The sequence below is a fragment of the Mobula birostris genome, chromosome 1 (genome assembly GCF_030028105.1).
Source record: "Mobula birostris isolate sMobBir1 chromosome 1, sMobBir1.hap1, whole genome shotgun sequence".
Classification (NCBI taxonomy): Eukaryota; Metazoa; Chordata; class Chondrichthyes; order Myliobatiformes; family Myliobatidae; genus Mobula; species Mobula birostris.
Window position 1 is genome coordinate 57,621,801 of NC_092370.1, and position 17,322 is coordinate 57,639,122.

Below are 17,322 nucleotides of genomic sequence, written 5' to 3' on the forward strand. Positions count from 1 at the left end.
TATTGCTTGGCAGATTTCAGTGTCGTAGTTGCATTGGAACAGACTGGTTGGAAACAGGGAATAAATTCTGAAGACTTGTATTAGAAAAAAATGCTGCAGTGCCAGAGATCAAATGGATAGTTAATACCTGTATTTAAGAAGAAATATGGGTATATTCAGAAACTTGTAAACCATTAGCCTCAATGTAAGTAGAAGGAAAGTTAATGGATTTTCTAAATAAACAGAAAAAATAGATATTAAATATATACAATACAATATAGAGCTCCAAGGGGAAAGAAAAGTTATGTTTGATCAACATCATGAAATTCTTTGCTGTGCTAAGGGAATGGTCAAGGATAATGTAGTAGAAGTGAAGTCTGATCACCTAGCTGTACTTCTACATCCTGACTATAGGCAGAGACTGAAGACTGAAACACCAGTAGTGAGGACCAAGAAGGTTTGGACAAGGGAAGCACAGGAGTGCCTACAGGACTGCTTTGAATCAGTGGACTGGACTGTATTCAGGTATTCATCTTTGAACCTGGATGAGTATGCCACAGTTGTTACCGACTTCATTAAAACCTGTGTGGATGAGAGTGTGCCTACAAAGTCCTACTGTACATTCCCAAACCAAAAGCCATGGATGAACCAGGAGGTACGTTGTCTATTGAAGGCTAGATCTGTGGCATTCAAGTCTGGCAACCCAGGACTGTATGAGAAAACCAGGTATGATTTCTGGAGGGCTATTTCAAAGCAAAGAGACAATTTTGAATGAGTTTGGAGGTGACAACAGATGCACGGCAACTCTGGCAGGGTTTGCAAGACATTATTTCCTACAAAGCAAACTCAATAGCATGAATGGCAGAGATGCTTCACTACCAGATGAACTCAACGCCTTCTATGCACACTTTGAAAGGGAGAACACAACTACAGCTGTGAAGATCCCTGCTGCACCTGATGACCCTGTGATCTCTGTCTCAGAGGCCGATGTTAGATTGTCTTTAAAGAGAGTGAACCTACACAAGGTGAAAGATTCAGATGGAATACCTAGTAAGATTCTGAAAACTTGTGCCAACAAACTGGTGGGAGTAAGTTTTCAAGGACATTTTCAACCTCTCACTGCTACGGGCAGAAGTTCCCACTTGCTTCAAAAAGGCAACAATTATACCAGTGCCTAAGAAGAATAATGTGAGCTGCCTTAATGACTATTGCCCGATAGCACTCACATCGACAATGGTGAAATGTTTTGAGAGGTTGGTCATGACTAGACTGAATTCTTGCCTCAGCAAGGACGTGGACCCATTGCAATTTGCTTATCACCACAACAGGTCAACGGCAGATGCAATCTCCATGGATCTCCACACAGCTTTAGACCACCTGAACAAACGCAAGCAACTATGTCAGGATGCTGTTCATCGACTGTAGCTCAGCATTTAATACCATCATTCCCACAATCCTGATTGCGAAGTTGCCGAACCTGGGCCTCTGTACCTCCCTCTGCAATTGGATCCTCGACTTCCCAACTGGAAGACCACAGTCTGTGCAGATTGGTGATAGCGTATCCACCTTGTTGATGATCAACACTGGCGCACCCCAGGGGTGTGTGCTTAGCCCACTGCTCTACTCTCTATATACACATGACTGTGTGGCTAGGCATGGCTCAAACACCATCTATAAATTTGCTGACGATACGACTATTGTTGGTAAAATCTCAGGTAGTGACGAGAGGGCGTACAGGAGTGAGATATGTCAACTAGTGGAGTAGTGCCACAGCTACAACCTGGCACTGGACGTCAGTAAGATGAAAGAGCTGATTGTGGACTTCAGGAAGGGTAAGATGAAGGAACACATACCAATCCTCATAGAGGGATCAGAAATGGAGAGAGTGAGTAGTTTCAAGTTCCTGTGTGTCAAGATCTCTGAGGATCTAACCTGGTCCCAACATATTGATGTAGTTATAAAGAAGGCAAAACAGCAGCTATACTTCATTAGAAGTTTGAAGAGATTTGGTATGTCAACAAATACACTCAAAAACTTCTATAGATGTACCGTGGAGAGTATTCTGACAGGCTGCATCACTGTCTGGTATGGGGTGGTGGGGTCTACTGCACAGGACCGAAAGAAGCTGCAGAGGGTTGTAAATTTAGTCAGCTCCATCTTGGGGACTAGCCTACAAAGTATCCAGGACATCTTCAGGGAGCGGTGTCTCAGAAAGGAAGCGCCCATTATTAGGGGTCTTCAGCACTCAGGCCATGCCCTTTTGTCACTGTTACCATCAGGTAGGAGATACAGAAGCCTGAAGGCACACACTCAGCGTTTCAGGAACAGCTTCTTCCCCCTACCATCTGATTCCTAAATGGACATTGAACCCTTAGACACGACCTCACTTTTTAAAATATACACTATTTCTGTTTTTTGCATGTTTTTTAATCTATTCAATGTATGTATACTGTAATTGATCAATTTATTGATTTATTATTATTATTTTTATTTATTATTTCTTTTCTTCTAGGTTATGTACTGCATTGAACTGCTGCTGATAAGTTAACAAATTTCATGTCACACGCCAGTGATAATAAACCTGATTCTGAAATGTGAAATACGGCAGCTTTGAAATAACACCACATGATTAGATTCAGTGTTATAGACAAAATCATGATAACTTACAACACAGAAGGAGATTGTTTGGATCATTTTGTCCACGTCAGTTGAAAAAGAACTACCTGACCTTCTTCCACCTTCCAGCACCGTTTCTGTAGTGCTGGAGATCGTGGCTCTTCAAGGTTACATCCAAGTACTTCATAATGAAATGATGATTCCTGCCTCTGCTACTCTTTCGTAGAGTAAGTTCCTGACTTTTCACACTCTCTAATTATTTTCTCCTCCTCTTTCATCTAACCTTTCTATAAATTACTTCAAGCTTATGCCCTGCTATTATTGAACCATCATCTGAGGGAAATAGGTCTTTCCAACATTCTCTATCTTTGCTGCTCATGATTTCTCACACCTCATTAAGCTTCAGCTTTTGCTGTTCCAAAGAAAACTATTCTATCTTATCTAATCTTTCCTCACAGCTAACATTTTCCAGTGCTGGTAAAATCCCTATTAAATCTTCAGTTTTGTTCTCTTGTAATATGGCAGCTTTCAAACTATAGTCAGACCAGAATCATATACTGCTGTAGCTTAGCTTTCTTGTTCCTATGCTCTTATCCTTGCTGAATAAGGAGAGCCTTTATCATTATTTTGTCACTCTGTTCTTCCTCCTTTAAATTCATCGTAAATTCACTTTTTTCACTCAAAATCACTTAATATCATACCATTTATTGTAAACTCATTTGCTTTGTTACAACTCTCCAAATGCATTACTTCACATTTCTCTGCATTAAAGTTTATTTACCATTTCCCTGCCTGGATGACCAGACCATCTAAATCTTCCTGCAGTCTAGCACTTTCTTTATCACCGTCAACCATGCTGCCAATTTTTTATCATCCGCAGGTGACAAGTAGCAGAATGGCTAGCCAGCTGGCTACAAGACCAAAAGCTGAGAGAAGGAATATAAAGTAGTTATTTGGAATCAAATGCGCAATCTCTGTATTTGTGCCTGTCATCAAGTTTGATGGGGGACTGAAGAAGACTGCTGACAAATTAAAAGAAGGCATTAATAAAATTGCAGCATAGGCAGGTCTTTGGCAATGAATTTCTTCATAGATAAATGCATGTTCTTAAAATTACCATGGTTATATATTACAGCAAATAATCTAAAACAGGGTTTAGAGAGCAAGGATATAATTTGCAGATTCACATGAGATTTTTAAGAAACATTTACATAGGGACATGAATGTGAAATAAATGGAAAGATGTGGACATTGCGTAAACAGAAGGGATCAGTTTAGTTGTCCATTTGATTACTGATTCAATTGGTTTGGCACAACATTGTGTGGCAAAGTGCTTGTTCCTGTGCTATGTTCTATAGATGCAAAAACACAAAATGTAAATTAAGTAACAGTATTGGTTAGTAAGGCCAGAAGTGAGCAAACTTATTGTTAAAATTTATTTCTACCAGGATATAATTAAGAGGTGGCAAAATAAAGTTAAGTTTGTGTCAAGCTTCAGTCAGGCTTCAATTGGAATTGATGTGACAGCTGTCATCGCCGTTCTCTGAGAATAATATAGTACTGCTAGAGTGAATGGAATAAAGAATTACTGGGATGATTTTAGAAAGGATAAAGACATTCGATTCCTCTTGCAAGGAAAATCAAGGTTGTCAATTCGAGAGAGCATGTGCTAAAGTGAATTGCAGAGGGTGTTTATATTTGAAGGGAAGAGTAAAATCGTTGACAACCAATACAAATGTTTCATCAAGAAATGATATACAGAATTAATAGAAACTTTGTTCCCAGAGAATGATAAAAAAAAAGTGGTAGTCATGAGCAGAGGTTAAAGTTGATGTCAATAATAGTAAGAAGGATTATATTGATAGAGTAAGGCAAGGAAGGGCAGGGGGAGGCTTGATTAAGAAACTTATGCAGGCCTGGAATTGTTGAGGATAGCGTCTTCATTTAATGCTGTGAATTATATGCAATTCTATATAATTCACGTCAGCTTTCAGTGACTCATTTTGGGCTCAGCAATTGTAGTCCTTCATTGTCAAATAGCCTGCCAACCATCATTACTGCTCTATGTGTGGATGGAAGTCTCAGAGTGTAGAGGAAATAATTTTTAAAAATTATAAAACAAAGTAAATTGACCAGATATAGGACATTTACACAGAGCAAACATCCTATGAGCAGAAAACAGTTGCTGAGGGTCAACAGAAGCAGGATTAGGAAAGCTTCGTGGCGACATAGTCAATATCTAAGAAGGCATTTAATGAGGAGAAAGAGAGAAAACAAGGTGGAAGGTAGGAGTCAAGCATTTTGTGCCTCTACTGTGGAAGATATAATGGATGGAGGGAAACAAAGGAAATCAGGCATGGGACATCAAAAGATTTGATATGACCCTCAGGTCTAGACGTCGCAGACACAAGGAGGGTGAACAAATAGTGACAATGTTATGAGCAACAGGCAGAGTTAATATTAACATTTTTAGGGAACAGGATGAAATGGAATAGGAAAGAAATGTAACAGTAATAAGTACTGTGAGTTGGATGCCAGCAGAAGAGACTTAGATCACTGGAAATTCTCATTACTCAGGACTGAGAGAAACTGAAAAGCAGTGTGGAAGAAATCAAGCTAGAAGATGACAAAGCTGACAAGGATGAGGATTAGATAAGGGTAGATGACAGCTTTTCAAGTATTCCTCTTTATTTCAGACTTCCAGTATCTGCATTTTTTTTATTTTTTTAAAAGAAGGCAAGAAAACAATGTTGGGCCATCAAATGTTTAACTCAGTGGTTGATTGGATACTTGCTTCACTTCAGCTCAGGATCAAGCAGGACATCAGTACTGCACACTGCTTTGTTCAGAATGAGTGAGTAATTGCAGAAAGATTAGGAATGAGTACTCATTTGCAATTCAGTCTTTGATATTTAGAGAGCAGATTATTACTTAAAAGTATAGACACTTATTAGAATATAGAATGTAGAACATAGGAGACTACAGCACAGTACAGGCCCTTCAGCCTACAGTGTTGTGCCAACATTTTAACCTACTCCGAGATCAATCAAACCCCTCCCTCCCACATGTCCTTCCATTTTTCTTTCATCCATATGCTTACCTAAGAGGCTTAAACATCCAGGAGATATGAGGCAAAGAGTGAGAATAAAGGGGCTTCTTCTGGTTGGCTGCTGCTGATGAGTGGTGTTCCACGGGAATCAGTATATGGACTGCTTCTTTTCAATTTATATATCAACGAATTGGATGATGGAATTGATGACCCTGTGGCCAAGTTTGCAAGCAAAGGAAGCAGGGAGTTTGCTGAAGGATTTAGTCAGATTAGGAGAATGGATAAGTAAGTGGCAAATGAAAAACAGTGTAGGGAAGTGTATGGTTATGCACTTTGGTAGAAGGAATAAAGACCACAAGACATAGGAGCAGAATTAGGCCATTCAGCCCATTGAGTCTGCTCCACCATTCCATCATGACTGATTTACTATCTCTCTCAACCCCATTCTCCTGTCTTTTCCCTGCAACCTTTGACACCCTTGACTAATGAAGAACAGAACAGCCTCTGCTTTAAATATACTCAATGACTTGGCCTCCACAGCCAAATGTGCCAATGAATTCCACAGATGCACCACCCTCTGGCTAAAGAATTCTTTTCTTCATCTCTCTTCTAAATGAATGTCTCTTGATTCCAAGGCCGTGCCCTCTGATCCTAGACTCCCCCAGTATAGGATCCTAGACTCTCCACATCCACTTTCAATATTCAATAGGCTGCAATGAGATCCTCCCTCATTCTTCTAAACTCCAGTGAGTACAGGCCCAGAGCTATCAAACACTACTTATATATTAACCATTTCATTCCTGGAATCATTCTCATGAACCTTCCGTGGATCCTTTCGTATGCTAGCCCATCTTTTCTTAGATGAGGGGCCCCAAACTGCTCACGATACTCCAAGTATGTTCTGACCAATGCCTTATAGAGCCTCAGCATTACATCCTTGGTTTTATATTCTAGTCCACCAAAAATACGTAAATGCTAACATTCCATTTGCTTGCCAATCTGCAAGCTAATTTTCTCCCCATTTGGAAAATAGTCTACAACTTTATTCCTTCTGCTAAATTGCATGACCATGCACTTCCCTACTTTATATTCCATCTGCCACTTCTTTGACCATTTCCCTTAAGTTGTGTAAGTCCTTCTGCAGATACCCTGCTTCCTCAAAACTACCTGCCCCTCCACCTATCTTTGTATCATCTGCAAACTTGGCCACAAAGCTATCAATTCCTTCATCCAAGACATTGACTTATAATGTGATAAAACCAGTCTCAACACCAGCCCCTGTAGCGCACCATTAGTCACCAGTAGCCTGATATAAAAGGCTCCCTTTATTCTCCCTCTTTGCCTCCTGCCAATCAGCCAATCTTCTATTCATACCTTTCCAGCTTTTATCTTGTTAAGCAGCCTCATGTGCACCTTGTCAAGTGCCTTTTGCAAATCCAGATAAAGGACATCCACTGACTCTCCTATGTCTATCCTGTCTGTTATATCTTCAAAGAATTCCAACAGACAAGATATCCCCTTTAGAAAACCATTGGCTAACTTTAGCCTATTTTATCACATACCTTCAAGTATCCCAAAACATCATCCTTAATAACATACTGCAACATATTCCCAACCACTGAAGTCAGGCTAAACGGCCTATGATTTCCCTTTTTTTGTCTCCCTCTCTGCTTAGAGTGAAGTGACCTTTGCAAATTTCCAGGCCTCAGGAACCATTCCAGAATTTAGTGATTCTTGAAAGAATGTTACTAATGCCTGCACAATCTTGTTAGCTACCTCTTTCAGAACTTGGGGTGTAGTCCATCTGGTGTATGTGACTTATCTACCTCCAGGCTTTTCAGCTTCCCAAGCACCTTCTCCTCAGTAACAACAATAACACTCATCTGCCCCCTGATGCTCTTTGTATTTCTGGCATTCTGCTAGTGACTTCCACAATGAACACTGATGCAAAATATTTATTAAGTTCATCTGCGATTTCTTTTTCCCTTATTACTACCTCTGCACCATCATTTTCCAGTGGTTTGATATTCACTCTTTTCATCTTTTGTCACTTTATAAATTTTGTAGTTGTCTTCTGTTGGCTTTTAAAAGTTTGCTCATCCTCTATCTACCCACTACATTTTGCTACATTATATGCCCTCTCTTTTGCTTTTATAGTGTCTTTGACTTCCCTTGTCAGCCACCATTGCCTCATCCTCCCTTTGGAATACTTCTTCATCTTTGGGAAATCACAAACAAGAGAAAACCTGCTGATGCTGGAAATATATGTGTGTTGCATCATCTTTCCTGCACCTTCTGAATTTTCCCCCAAAACACCAGCCATTGCTGTTCTGCCATTATTCCTGATACTGTCCCCATCCAATCAACTTTGGCCTGCTCCTCTCTCATGCCTCTCTCTTTACTCCACTGTAGTAATGATACATTCAATTTTATCTTCTTCTCAAACTGCAGGGTGAATTGTATCATATTATGATCACTGCTTCTTTTGGATTCCTTTACCTTAGGCTTCCTAATCAAATCTGGTTCATTACATCACACCCAATCCAGAATTGCCATCCCTCTACTGGGCTTAAGTTACTCTAAAAAGCCATTTCATTGGCATTTTACAAATTCCTTCTCTTGGGATCCAGCACCAACCAGAATTTCAAAATCTACCAGCATATTGAAATCACCCATGATAATTGCAACATAGCCCTTTTTACAAGTCTCTTCTACCTCCCATTGTAATTTGTAGCCCACATCTGGGCTATTGTTGGAGGCCTGTATATAACACCTTTCAGGATCTTTTTACCCTTGTGGTTTCTTAACTCTACCCACTGGGATTCTACATCTTCTGATCCTGTGGCACCTCTTTTCAAGGATTCGATTTCATTCTTTACCAATAGAGCCATCCCACCCCATCTGCCTACCTGCCTGTCATTTCAATACAATGTGTATCCTTGGATATTCAGCTCCCAACTATGATCTTCTTTCAGCCATGCCTCAGAGATGCCCACAACATCATACCTACCAATCTCTAAATGCACCACAAGATCATCTTCCATATTCCCTATACTGCATGCTTTCAGATATAACACTTCCAGTCCTATATTCATCACCCTTTTTGATTTTGGCCCCCCGTTATACTGTAACTCATCGCACCGACTGTAATTTTGCCCTATCATCTGCCTGTTCTTCCTCACAGCCGCACTACACACTCCATCTAGTTGTATACCTACTGCCCCATCCTCAGCCCTATCACTCCAGTTCCCATCTCCCTGCCAAATTAGTTTAAACCCTTCCCAAAATCTCTTGCAAACCTGTCCGCAAGGATATTGGTACCCTCTGGTACAGGTGTAACCCATCGTTTTTTGTAGAGATCATACCTTCCCCAGAAGAGTTCCCAATCATTCAGAAATCTGAAACCCTGCTCCCTGCACCAATTCCTCAGCCATGCATTCATCTGCTAAGTCATCCTATTCTTACCCTCACTGACATGTGACACAGGCAGTAATCCAGAGATTACTATCCTGGAGGTCCTTCTTTTCAGCTTTCTCTCTAACTCCCTATATTCTCTCTTCAGGGGCTTCTCCATTTTCCTACCTATGTCATTGGTACCTTTATGTACCATGACTTCTGGTTGTTCATCCTTCCCTTCAGAATGCCATAGACCAACCCGAGACATCACTGACCCTGGCACCCGGGAGGCAACATACCATATGGGTGTCTCTTTCATGTCTACCAACTCTACTTTCAGCTCCTCTAGTATGGAATCCTTTATCACTACACCACTCCTCCTCTTCCCCCTTCCAACTTGAGCCTCAGAGCCTGTTCACTGTAGCTTCCTCCTGATACATCACCTCCCAACAGTATTCAAGTGGCATATGTATTATTGAGGGGAACAGCCACAGGAGTATTCTGTACTGGTTGCCTAATCACTTTCCCTCTCCTGACCGTCACCCAGGTACCTTCCTCCTGTAATTTAGTGGTGACTACCTCCCTGTAGCTTCTATCACCTCATTTTTCTGTATGTGTCGAAGGTTATCCAGCTGCAGTTCCATTTTCTTAACAGTCTCTAATGAGCCGAACTCAATGCACTTTGTGAGAATGTAGTTAACAGGGAGACTGGAGGTCTCCCACATTTTCCACGTCTTATACAAGGAACATACAACTACGTCTGGATCAATTCTATCTATGTACTAACAGAAAAACATTCTTACTTAATTAGTTAAAACCTCCACTTCTTCTTGTTCAAGCCTGTCGAGCCAAAGTCACACCACTCCAACACTAGGCCACTTCAACAATAGCAGCTCTGCTTACAAATTTGATCTTTTTATTGGCCCTGCACTGATTTCAGCCCGCCAAAAAAAAAGCATAGACTATTTTCTAAACGGGGAGAAACTTCAGAAATCAGAGGTGCAAAAGGACTTGGGGGGCTTTGTTCTGGATTTCTTAAAGATTAATTTACAGGTTGAGTTGGTGGTAGGGAAGGCAAATGAAATGTTAGCATTCATTTTGAGAAGACTAGAATATAAAAACAAGGATGTAATTCTGAGGCCTTATAAGAAATTGGTCAGATCATGCTTGGATATTCTGAGCAGTTTTGGGCCCTTATCTAAGAAAGAATGTGCTGGCATTGCAGAGGAGGTTTACAGGAATGAATAGGTTAACATATAAGGAGCATATGATGGCTCTGGCCCTATACTTGCTGAAGTTTAGAAGAATGAGGGAGCATATCATTGAAATGTGTTACTGAAAGCTGAAAAACAACAAATTTCATGACATATTTGATGGAGCTATACAAAATAATCAGGGGTATAGTTAGCGTAAATGGAAGCAGACTTTTTCCACTGAGCTTGGGTGGGACTACAACTAGAGGTCATGTGCTAGGGGTGAAAGGTAAAATCTTTAAGGGGAACATGAGGGGAATCTTCTTCTTTCAGAGGGTCATGAGAGTGTGGAACGAGCTGCCAGCACAAGTGATGCATGCGAGCTTGATTTCAATATTTAAGAGAAGTTTGGATAGGTACATTGATGGGAGGGATATGGAGGACTATGGTCTGGGAGCAGGTCAATGGGACTAGGCAGTTCAGATGGTTGGACATTGAGTAGATGCACCAAAGGGCCTGTTTCTGTGACTCAATATGCCAGCGATATTAAACTAGTTTCTGGATCTGATTCCATTGAAAGTGCTAGATAGATTGGATGTGAAGAGGATGTTTCCTTTAGTAGGGGAGTCTAGGTCCAGAGGGCACAGTCTCAGAATGCAAGGATGTCCCTTTAGAACATATATGAAGAGGAATTTCTTTAGCCTGTGATTTCCACAGATGGCTGTAGAGGCCAAGACATAAGTTATATTTAAAGTTTGTTAGGTTCTTTATTAGTAAGGGTGTCAAAGGTTACAGGGAGAGGGCAAAAGAATGGTGTTAAGGGGGATAATAAATCAGCCATGATGGAATGGCAGAGAAGGCTCCAAGGACCAAATGGCCTAATTCTGCTCTTATGTCTTATGGTTGCGAATGTATTTGCCTTCTACCACTACCCACAGCAGTGTGCTCCATGAACTTACTACTAACTGTGTAAAATAACCTAACTCCAACATCCCCCTCACACTTTCCTCCAGTCAACTAAAAATATATTCTTTTATAGTCTTCTCTCACCATTCTTTGCTCCAAAGATAAAAACCCTAACTCATTCAACCTTTCTTCATAAGACATGCACTCTAGTCCAGGCAGCATCCTCTTAAGTCTCCTTTGCACTCTCTCTGAGGCTTCCACATCCTTCCTATAATGAGGTAACCAAAACTAAATACAATTCTCCATGTTGTCTAAGCAGAGTTTTATAGAACTGCAACATTATCTTGCAGTTCCTGACATGTATCTCGTGACTAATGAAGGCCAATACACTATATACCTTCTTAACCACCCTTGTGATGAGAGAACTATGGATGATGTGTCCCCAAGTGTCGAGTGAGGTCTAGAATAGACTGAGACTCAGACTTGAAGTAAACAAGACAACACAAATGAAATCTAAAGGCAAAATCACAAGCTGTAGCAATAGAAATATAACTCCTATGATTGAGCACTGAGTGCTCAGCACAAGACCTTTAAGTATAGACTTACCATGAAGAAATGTGGCAGGAAATAACTGCAGACCAAGTCTTAAAGGGAGAGCGGCAGCTAACAGTACTCTGGGGAATTGGAGCACTGAAACTTGGATGCCTGCTGCTGTTCAGTCTGGACCATGACACACCCTATCAACTTGCAAAGCAACTTTGAACAATCTATGAATGTGGACCCCAAGTCTACATGGATAAGAATCCTTAACTTTGTACTCTGCTATCAAGTTCGACCTTCCAAAGTAAATTATATCTCTCTTTTCTAGGTTGAACTCCATCTGCCACTTCTCAGCCCAGCCCTGCATCCTGTCAATGTCCCACTGTAACCTATGACAACATTTTCCTCTTCCATTACACCACTAACCTTCATGTCATCTGCAAACTTACTAGCTCACCCTTCCACTTCCTCATCTTAGTCATTTGTAAAAATCATGAAGAACAGAGGTCTCAGAACAGATCCTTGCAGAACACCACTAGTGATAGAGCTCCTGGCAGAATACAATCCATTTATTTCCACCTTCTGCCTTCTGTGAGCAAGCTAATTCCAAATCCATGCGCCAAGTTTCCCTGGGTTCATGTCTCCTGACTTTCTACCAAAGGGAACCTTGTCAAATGCCTTGCTAAAATCCATATGCAGAATGATAAATGAAATGTATTTATTAAAATACAAAGTCTATATATGCAAATTCTGAGGTAATCAATCTTCAATTGCTTTATAATCATGCGAGTCATTCAGTTTCACAACAATGAACTTTCAAGCACTCTGAGCAGATGGTACTTCCCGACATGGGGACCAGGTCAGCGTGATCTAGTCCAGTAGCTTATCAAAGACTGTGTAAGGAATGGTAATGTGAACAATTTTACATCTGAAAGCCTATTCTACAGAAAAGCATTCAAGCATATTTTTCTTATTATTCAATGGTATGGTCACAAATAATATTTATTCATTTACTTTGATAGTGACCACAGAAAATTATGTATATTTATGCTATTTCTCTTCAAAAGGTGCTGAATACCGAATGTTATGACTAATGCTTAGGTTCATTGATAGATTTATTTCTAAGCAAGATAAACAGGAGCAATAAGGCACAAAAATAATCACAATAGAAATTGAAATAATAAATGTATAATAGAGCTGATACCTTTCACTAAAAAATATCTACCATATTGTTGCAGACAGACCCATTATTTCAACCTGTTCTTACTTCTTCCATCCTTGACTCCAACCTTCCTTTCTTAATATAGTTCCTTTCCATCTATAACTGTGAATACGTCTGATGCTAAACACAGATTGGGGTGTGTGTGTTTTTTTTTACAGAAAATCTTCATTCTGTCACCAGAGACACCCACAGTTTCCAGTTGACTGCAACTGTAATTCCTATCTCTTTTCCACTTTAATTTGTCAGTCTATAGCCTCCTACAATAAGGTAAAAAAAAGATCATTGTAAGCTTGAGAAAGAGCAATTTATCCACTGGACAGATTTCAATCTTTTCAACTCAATATCAACTTCAACAATTTCAGATAATTTGCTTTTTCTGTTTGTATCTCGACTGTCCAGTTCTGTTAAAGTTTATCCATCAATAATAACTCATTTTTCTCATTGCACTAACTCTGTGCAAACTGCTTGCTCTTCCTACAGTTCTGATACGAACTTTTCTGTTTTACATGCTCATTTGTTTGTTTTTTCTCTCTAACTACCCTGGTTATCTTATTCATTAGATGATTTAATCAATAGCTTATCACATGGAACCCCCCACACCCCAGACATATTGCCATTGTCCTACCCATGCATAATAGCTATGGCATTATACAATCCAGGAACAGACACTTCATCTCATACCAAGCAAGGAGACAGTTAAGTGTTATTTGCCTCCATTTGGCCCATACCCCTCTAAACCATTCCTATACATAAACCTGCCCAAATACCTTTAACCATTTCTTCTGGCAGTTTTCTCCCCCAAATACCCATCACCCTCTGTGTGGAAAAAACTTGCACCTCTGATCTCCTTTAAATCCTTCCCTCTCAAATTAAAACAAAGCTCTCAAGTTTTAAACTCCTTGACCCCAGGAAAAAAACTGAAACTATCTACCTTATTTAATAAACCTCAATAATGTCTTCCTTCAGCCTCCTTTGCACCAGAAAAACAGGCTCCATTTATATAATCTTTTCTTATAGCTCAAGCCTTCCACTCCCAGTAACCCTCTCTAGCTTAATTATATCTTTCCTATGGCATTGTGACCAGAAATGCACACAATATTCCAATTGCTGTCTCACCAACATCTTGAACAGTTGTAACATGACATCACAAATCCTGTTCTCAATACCCTGACTAATGAAGGCAAGCTTGCCAAATACTTTCTTCACCTCCATGTCTGCGCGTGTCACTACTTTCAGATAATCTACGTACAGTACGTGTACATTAAGTCTCTCTTTGATCTACAGCTCTCTCCATGACCCTTCCAGTAAATGCCCTGCTCTGGTTTAACTTCCCAAAATTCATTACTTCACACCTCTCTGGTTTCAACCAATCTGCCATTCCTTTGCCTGCTACCCCAGTAAATGTAAATCCTGTTGCAACCTTAAACAACCTTATTTGATCATTTCACCACAAAGTTTGATGTCACCAGCAAAATTACCAAACATGCCACCAATGGTCTCATCCAAATCATTAACATATGTGACAAACAGGGAATTCAGTACAATCTCTGTGGTAGACCACTGATGAAGGCTTCCAGTCTGAAAAACAACAATATTATCCTCTGCCTCCCACTACTAAGCCAATTTTCTATCCAATTGGCTAGTTCACACTGGATCATATGTGATCTATACTTCCGGACCAGCCCACCATGAGCCTTGCTAAAGTCCATGTAGGAACATCTACCACCCTGTCTTTTTAATCTTCTCTGCAACTTGAAATAACTTGTTTCCTCACTTTCCTAACTCTGAAACTGTTTCTCTTCCCACAAATGCTGCTTGAACTGCTGAGTATTTCCAGCACTCCTGCTTGTCTTTCATACTTTGCAAAATTCCAGATCGTCATATCAGACTGTCTCTACCTTTGTACTCAAATCCAACATTCTTGTTTGTTTTCCTAAATTGCTTGTTGTTCTTTCATACAATCTGAGCATTAGGACAGACACCTCCCTTTGAATACGAAGACCTTTCAATCTTTCATCATGTTGTAATTTACCCATCTCATTCTTCTAAACTCAGGAGAGTACACAGCCCCAATCTGTTTATTCAGTCCTGTTATGATAAACTCACTATCCTAGAAATTAATCTGGCAAATTTTTGCTACAATCTCTCTTTTGCCAGTGATCCTTCTCTGCAATTTCTTTACACCCATACTAACGTTAACAAACTTGGTTTTTCTTATTTGAATCACTGATACAGACAGTGACCAGCAATGATGCCTGGAGCACCCCATGAATCATAGCCTCTTAAATGGAAATCACCCTTTTATTCAAACTCTCTATTTTTGCCTGCAAACAAATCCTCAATCAACACCAGAATATTACCCCCAATATCCTGCACTCTGTTAATAACTCCTGTGTGGGATCCTATCAAATACCTGAAAGTCACAGCACAACACATCAACTGGATTGTGCTCATTGATACTGATAGTGACAGCCTCAAAAGGCTCCAACAGACTTATCAGATGTGATTTCCCTTTTATAAATCCATGTTGTCTCTATCCAATCCTCTCAGACTTGTCTGCAAAGAGACACTTAGGATAGCGCAGTAAATTCACTGTTTCCATGAGAATAATCTTTTTATTATTAGTTTCGACATGAATGATGAGTGAATTATGAAGAGAATCATTTGAGATTAATAACTTTGCACCAAACACACACTAAATGGTGCAGCTGAAGTTTTCAGAAAGAACAAATCGAATTTAACTTTAATGTGGTGATTTTCCCTTTGACCGATAGCTTCACATCTTTGATGGTCGAGGAGTGCCAAAATGGTAGAAAAGCAGAACAATCTTTGATAATGTTGCCATTATAAAATATGAGAAAATTTGGTTTACACAGATGGAGAAAATGAACAACAGATTGGATCAAACAGTGAGCAGATGAAGCCTTTTTTTTTAAAGGGTGACCTGCAGGAAACAAGGGCAACTGAAAAGATGCCTTAATACTTGGCCAAGAACACTGAGATCCAAAACTGACAACAGAAGGCTGAAAGCAGCATATTCTTCAGCTTATTCTAACTAAGTACAAAATAAATCTACTAGCTGTGATCAATTATATGTGTTTGTTATTTTCAAAGATCAATTATACAATGACTGCAATGCATGTATAAATAAAATAGATTAATATGCTCATGAAAGATTTCATTATTAATGGTACAAAACAACAACTCATCACAATTATCAGGGAAGGTTCAAGCAGACTGAAACTCCATATCTCTTGTTATAGTTACTCCCTGTAAATCAGTGGAAAAGTCAGGGAACTTGAGAAAAAAAATCTAGTACATTCAGAAACACAGCAGTCTCTGCAGCTGTTGGAAATCTAAATCAATATACACAGAATGCTGGAGGACTTCAACACGGCCAGGCAACATCTATAGGAAGAGATAAACTGAGTACTGGGTCTGAAATGTCAATTGTTTATTCCCCTCCATAGAAGCTGCCTAACTTGCTGAGGTCTTCCAGCATTCTGTGTGTGATGCTTTAGTACAGAGGCATTATGGACCTGGGCTCATATTAATAATATCGGTGGGGTTCTGGAAGGGCAATTACTTAAAGGAATGAGGATTAATTATGTTTGGTATTCCTAAATTCACATTCTCAGAGGACCCAAAACTTCAGAGAACAGTGTTAGAGCACAGATGAGAAAGGAGGAACATGAAGGTCATTAATATGAAAACTGTGGGTGACAAAAGGAACTTGGTTTCAGGTTGATCTCTAAATGTTTCATGTGGGGAGCCCATATGTCTCATATTTCCTTATGACATAGAAAGAGACCATCTAGCTCATCAGAGAAATCCCACACGTCCCACTTCCCCAGTTCTTTCCATGTAACCTACTTGCTTTAAAATGCCATCCCCTCACCTCACTTCTACTACCACTGATTTACAGTAGCAGTTCAACCCCATCAACATGCCTTCCAGATCTGAGGAAAATTCATTCAGTTCAAATTGCACGTAAACAGCACAGAACAAAAGTTAATATATCAGGTCAAATACCTTTCAACAGAACTGGACTGTCAAAGGAGCTTTCCACCTGAAATGTTAACTCTATTTCTCTTCCCTCAGATGCAGACTGATTTTCCAGTTTTTCCAGCATTTTCTGTTTGTATTTTAGAATTCCACGACCTGCAGAATTTTTGATTTTCAAAACAGTGTCCCAAATGCTTTATTTAGGTATGTCTAATGAAATATGACACGGAGTTATGCATGGAAATATTAAGGCAGATAATTAAAAGTTTTATCAGATACCTAGGCGTTAATTAAGATAGAAAGATGAGGGGATGATGGGGCTGGCCAATGTAAAGGTTGGGAGGGAAAATTTGAGATCTGAGGGCTCAGGCAATGAAAGATAAGGCATGTTGAATTTTAGAGACGATCATGTTCTA